General features: G+C 40.6%; 1 long non-coding RNA gene across 1 annotated transcript in view; it reads left to right on the plus strand.

Moving 5' to 3' along the window:
• The window catches only part of LOC129655360 (uncharacterized), a 164,284-nt gene that overhangs the window by 111,905 nt on the left and 45,845 nt on the right, over positions 1-6,534 (plus strand). Inside the window, exon 2 of the long non-coding RNA XR_008715925.1 lies at positions 1,143-1,209. This is a non-coding gene — a long non-coding RNA (uncharacterized LOC129655360). The remainder of the gene's footprint in view (positions 1-1,142; positions 1,210-6,534) is intronic.

Consider the following 6,534-nt stretch of genomic DNA (forward strand, 5'->3'; position numbering starts at 1 on the left):
TTTACAGCATTTAAAAACTTGAAGTATAGTTGATTTACAATGTTGTGTTAGTTTCAGGTGTACTGCAAAGAGATTCAGTTTTATAAATATACATATATATATATATTCTTTTCGATTATAGGTTGTTACAAGATAGTGATCCTTTACATTTTTAAGCCTCTATTATAGTATCTAAAAGTCAAAACTATATAAAAAATTATACTTAGAGGAATTCACTCTCTCACCTCCCTTCATCTCTGTTTCCTTAATCCTATAGGTATCCAGCTTAGTTGTTTTCTTGTTTGTCCTTTTTTTGGGGGCGGGGGCGGGTAAAAATAAGCAGAGATTTGTATGTTTTCTTATTTCCTCTTTTTATTTTACATAAAAGCTAGCATGCTATATATGTTATTTTGCATCTTGATTTTGTCAGTTAATAATTCCTTCAATATATAGTGATCATCATTTTTTTTTTTACAACAGCATAGTATTCCATTGTGTAACACTATGGTTTATTGAACCAGTCCTTTATATTTGGACATATAGGTATTTTCCAGTGTTTTGCAAATAAAAATGATAACTGCACTGAATAATCTTGTGTATGTGTAGTTTTGTATTATTAGACATTTATGTTCAGGGTGAATTCTTAGAGATGATATTTTGGGTAGAAGAGTAAATACATATGCAGTTTTACTATGTATTGACAAATTGTCAATACAGGGATTATGCTGTTTTTACATTTCCACTAGTAAGCGACTGCCTGGGAAACCCATTTTGACTTTTATTTTTCACAGGATGATAAATTAGAAGGGATTCAGGAGCCAGGACAGAATGAAGATCAAAGGTCAGGTACTGCACAAAGTAGGAAAAAGGATGCCCAACACAAAAATCAATACACAAAGTGCTTTTTTTCAGACCCTTGGACACCATCTGCTTAAGGGCAGGGCAGTCTTATTTAATTTTTCTCTTTAGGGCAAGGCATTTCTAGTAAGACATCTTAGCAAGATGCCTAGCACATTGTAGATGATCTATAGATATTGACTGTTTAAGTGAATGAGAGAATAAACTGGCAAAAACCTGGCATTACCCCTGGGAATAAATAAACCTGGCTGGGAGATTATTTTGAAAGGGTAAATCTCACCTCTTCTTCTCCCCTTCCATCCTAGACAGACGCTTCCTTGTACAGCCGCTCCTGGGGACTGAGCAGTTTGAAGTTTCCAAAGATGAAAACATGTAAGCAGTCCTTGCATTAGGAGATGGGGCTGCACAGAGGCCTATTGTCTGCTGGGACACTGGGAGCTCTGTGGTGAACGGGGAGTGTCCTCCACTGCAGCCGGGTCTTTTCAGCCAGAGCATTGCCTTTTCTCTCTGGAATGTAATATTCTACCCGTGCCCTCGGAGTGGCATTATGCAGTAGCAGGGTCAGCAGTGGGGGGGGGGGTGCAGCCAGGGAAATTATCTCTGTCCAGGGAACCCAGTAAGTCAGAGGCAGCATCAGAGGGCACGGCCAGGACGGGACCGCTGAATGAGAGCTTTGTGCACGTCTTGGTGGTGGTGGCTGGAGAGGCACCCTCCTCTTGCAGCTCACCTGGGGGCTGAACAAAGCTGCCTTTCAGGCCTCCGGGCCCACAGTAAACATCGCACAGGTGATAGACCTGCTTTCCTGCTCCGCAGCGGCCCAAGGATCGCATTTCTGGCTGGTGTTTCTTGTGCATTGCCGCTAGGGCTCGTTCTCCCTCCAGGATTATGAAACAGCAGAACTCGCCTGTGAGAAGAGAGGCCACCTGTTCTGAGGCCATGAGGGTCACTTCAACTCTGAGGACTTTTTTTTTTTTTTTTTTCCAGAGTCACAGGGGAGCAGGCGCAACTAATCTAGGTTTCTGCTGACTTTTGACCTGATCCGCACTAGTAAGCACTCTTTGTCCAGCTCTCAGGATTTGAAGAATTCCTGTTTCACTTGATCTTCATGTGGTTTGGGGAGGTCAATGGGACAATTTTTACACAAGAGATAATGGAGCCACGATGAGCTGCAGTGAGTCCAGAGGGTGGAGTCTTCTGACTCTGGATTCAGAGTTCTTTGCAAGACATAATTATCCACAGTATCATGGGAACTAGAATGATCCTGGGGGGAAAACACTACACTGCAACATGATTTTGGTATTTTTTTTGGCTGTTATCTCTCCAGACTTGAAAGAGCAAGGTCCCTTATATAAGAGCCCATGCTCTGATCTGAATTTGCATTCCTTGTTTGCCTACTAAGTTGCTTCAGTCATGTCAGACTCTTTGCAACCCTATCAACTGTAGCCCACCAGGCTCCTCTGCCCATGGGTTTCTCCAGGCAAGAATACTACAGGGGGTTGCCATGCCCTCCTCCAGGGGATCTTCCCAACCCAGGGATCAAATCCACGTCTCTTACGTCTCCTGCATTGACAGGAGGGTTCTTTACTACTAGTGCTACCTGGGAAACCCGTTCCTTGTCTAAGAGATTGTTAATAGCTTTTATATGTCAGGGTTGAAAGCAGAAATTATGAAGCACTCATTATTCTATTTGGGCTTATGAACTCATGAATAGAGACTGGTGCTGTGATTCAAGGAAACAAAAGGGGGTTTATTTAGAAGGGAAAGGGCGGGTTTCCCTTTTCTGATTGAGATAGGGTTAGTTAGCACTTGGGGTGCTTCTGTGAGTGACAGAAATCCATGATCTATATGGATGAAGCACCAAATAAGGGAAGACAGCTGAGAGGATCGCTAACACTGAGGCTTTTGAAGCAGGTCTGTGGCTGGGCTTGTGTTGGTTGGAGAGCTCTGCTGGGGAAGCATCTCTGAGCCCACCTGAAGCACCACCAAATGATAGAGGACTGTCTGCCTGGCAATGCCATGTACAGGATGCATGTAATTGTAAGGAGAGTGAACACCATGTAGCAGTCCCTCATTTTGTGGATACCATATATACTGCCAAGACTGTTTTCAAAACCCTGGGCAGGGAAGGAAATCACCCTCAAAGCTGACTGAAATGGAATCCTCCCTGCCTATGGCAAGTAGGGGCTCAGAGCCAAATTTAATTTGCTTAAAGTAAATGAAAAAATTTACTCATTCATTCATTTATTCATTCAACAATATTTATTGAGTTGTCACTGTGAGTTGGTATGATCTCAAGGAATGTCAGTATGTCCTTCTCTGGACAGCTTAGCAAAATTTGTTTAAAGTGGATTATTTTGATATTTGGCCTCTATAATGGTTCTGCTTTCTCTTCATGAATCATTTGTTGCAGTGTTTCCATAAATCCTTCTCTGCTTTCAAAATATGGCTCAAATACATCCTTTTCCACAGATACTTTTTCTCCCACCTCACCCATAAATTAAGGTGTAGCTGTGTCTCGGCTTGAGCACTAGCCATGTCTACCCATGGATCTAGACATGTCTGAGGGTGTCTGGAAAACTGCAGATTGAGACCTGATGGAACTCTCTTTTAGGGGATATTGAGAATTCTCCTGTGAAATAAATCATGTTTCCACTTGTGGGATCCAGACAGACACATCTCAGCATGTCTGGAGAACCAATCTAGTGACCTCAGGTTTTAGGGAGAGGCATGGGAGATTCTCTAGGAAAAAAAAATATCCTCTACCAAGAAGGAATCCCATCTAAAGCTCTTCCTTCACAGGTCAGAGAGAGAGAGTTCTGAATACAGAACAGTATTTGTCATTTGGATTTGTCTCCTATCTTGCAAAGGCTGTCTTGGGAGCACAGAGCGGCCATATATAAAAATAGAAACGACAACTTTGTTTAAATCTCTGTATTTAAACATTTTGGTACCACCTCTCATCCCTTCATTCCTGGAGATTTATACAAATGGAATAGAAATATTTTCCGTTTGACCATGAAATTGTACTGAAACTTTGGCATGTTGAAGTTTCTTGGTCATTGAGATTTGAATCTTGGCAGAGTGGAGGTAAAACAGCCATTGACCTGGGTCTAGAGCTTGGTTGGGTGGCACGGAGCAGCACTGAACACAGATCAGCCTTGGGTGGGTTAACTCTGCATGGGTGGGTTTGTTCAGGACTGAGATCTCCCTATAGGCTTCCAGATGTTACTTGAAGAAGTCATGAAAGCGGTCAGTTCTGGCCTAATGGTGGCAAAAGTCACAAAACGTTTGGTTATTCAGGTCAATGTGATCCAGAAGCAGAGAGAGTGCAGGGAGGAATTATGGAGACAAGGCTGAAGAGGGTGATGGGGAAGATCATGTACAACCTTGTAAACTGTCCAAGGCAGTTTGAATCAGTTGTAAAGACAGGTTAGATTGTGTTTTAGAAAGATCATTTTGGAGGCTACTTGATAACTGATTGGAAATGAGTAAAACTGAAGGAGGGGAAACTAAAAATTTGATCTGATTGTCAGCATTTCTTGGGTTACTCCTGGCTTTGGGATACGCCCGGAACTGGAAGTGGTAGCATTACCTCAACTAGGTCCTCTATTTGGATGGGCTAACTGTCCAGGGAATAAGGTGAAAACTTAGTCTTTATCTTGAATTCTCTTTTGATGATTCTGTTTTCCAGTCATCAAAGAGTCCTTTAAATTAGAGACTTTTGTTGAAGAATCCTTCATTTTATGAGCCTTCTCAATAATCAAAGCTTTTGTCTCCGGAACTAACTTTTACCTTTATTATAGACTTCTAGAAGATCTGATTATTTTGGGGGCAATAGTTAATAAAGAAACAATCAAAGAAATCTGATCCCTCCAGTTGGATTCTCATTCCTTCCATGTTTTCTCCATTTTGCTCTAAAGTTACAGGAATATTCCATTTCTTAAAATTTATGTTTGCCTTTTAGTGCACCTAGTAATGCTTGGTAATAACATTACACCTACTAATGTTACAGTTGTCAGCTCTCTCTTGACTGAAATACATCACACACACACACACACACACACACACACACACACAAATACATACCACACACATATTACTTACACACCTACTCTGAAGTGTTTGACCATCTTCCATAAGAAACAGTGGTTCATTGTGGCAAAAGATCAGGACATTTAAAGGGGCAAAGAATGCAGATTGAAAATGTCACATAGACATGACGCTCTTTCTAGAAGAGCTGAGAAGCACCAGCCTAACCAGATGGAGGCCCATTATCCTTTTGGGCCATTCACATCTACCTTCAAGATCCACTTACACTGGCCTTTAAAAAAGGAAAATATTTATCAGATCATATTCTCTGTACTTCTCATGGAAATTTGACACATGTGGCAATGGAAGAAAATTAAACAACAAGGAATTGTTGTTAACAAATGTATAATGATATTATTGTCATCCATTTGAAACATCACTGGGGCCATCAGAGGATGCTTTCACATGGTTCCACAAGGTCATGGGAGATGGGCTGAAGGATCATATGTGGGGGATTTTCAGGGTGACTGGAGTGACGTAATGAGGAAATTGCTGGTAATTGATGAATTTCTTATAGTTCTTAGCTATTTACATCTTTTTATGACTGAGAACTATTTTAAGACATTGAATTGAAATTGGGCCATTATAATATTAACTTTGAAAACGACAATGAGCTCCTTAATGGTTTAGGTATCTAAACTTTGAGAATATCATTAAATCATTACATGAATGGTGGTCATGTAATTCTCCAGACAAGACTGCCCATGTAAAGAATTGCTCAAACCTTCCACAGTGCTTCAAATCCTCTTCTACCTAAACACCATGTTTCCTCAGAAATGGTTTAACATTTTGTGGTCAAGCCATAGTCGAAGACTATTCTTTTTCTACTCCTGGGAAAGAATCCCCTCTGTCTCATTTTTATTTGTACAAAAAATGGTTAAAATGGGACAATGCCATTTTTTTTTACTCTGAATGGTGACTGCCAGCTATTAAAATGCTAATTCTCCCCCAAAATACAAAAAAACCCAAATAGAAGAGCCAAAGACAGCCAGGAAATAAGAGAAATGAAATCTACAGAGTGATTAATCATTTGATTAACCAGGTAAGTCTCTGGCACATTGCTAATTAGCTCACTTTCAAAGCCCTGGCCTGAGAAGCCCTGGTTTGATTAAAGAGGTGCCGAGCCATTCAAACTATGATAGTTGAGCTCCTTTTATAAAACAAAATATGACGTTCATGCAAAGCTCATCTCTTTCATCCAGCTGTGATTTCTCAGGCCTCTGACACTCAGGCCTAGGCACATAAATCAAGGAGTAGAAATGTGTCCTCATGAATGTTTGGAGACTAGGATCTATATTTTAGGGCTCTTTTCTTTTTTTTTTTTCTAATTTGAAAAGGTGTTGTTTACATTCCAAGATTGCAGGAACTACCTGTTGACTGTCTTAAAGCTGTAGCTTTTGCTGACCCTTTAGGTTACCTGGAGGCACCAATAGAAGACTCTGCCTTAGGAGGAGGGTATAAATCTGTTCTACCTCTATTCTATTCCATTTCTCTGGGAGGATTTATGAGCTGGGATAAAGAATATTTGACATTAATAATAAAGATCTTACCAACTTTACTAGGGAGTCTACTTTTAAAATACACTCAAAGCTGATTTCTTAGTTAAGT

This window comes from Bubalus kerabau, chromosome 6 (assembly GCF_029407905.1).
Source record: "Bubalus kerabau isolate K-KA32 ecotype Philippines breed swamp buffalo chromosome 6, PCC_UOA_SB_1v2, whole genome shotgun sequence".
Lineage (NCBI taxonomy): Eukaryota > Metazoa > Chordata > Mammalia > Artiodactyla > Bovidae > Bubalus > Bubalus kerabau.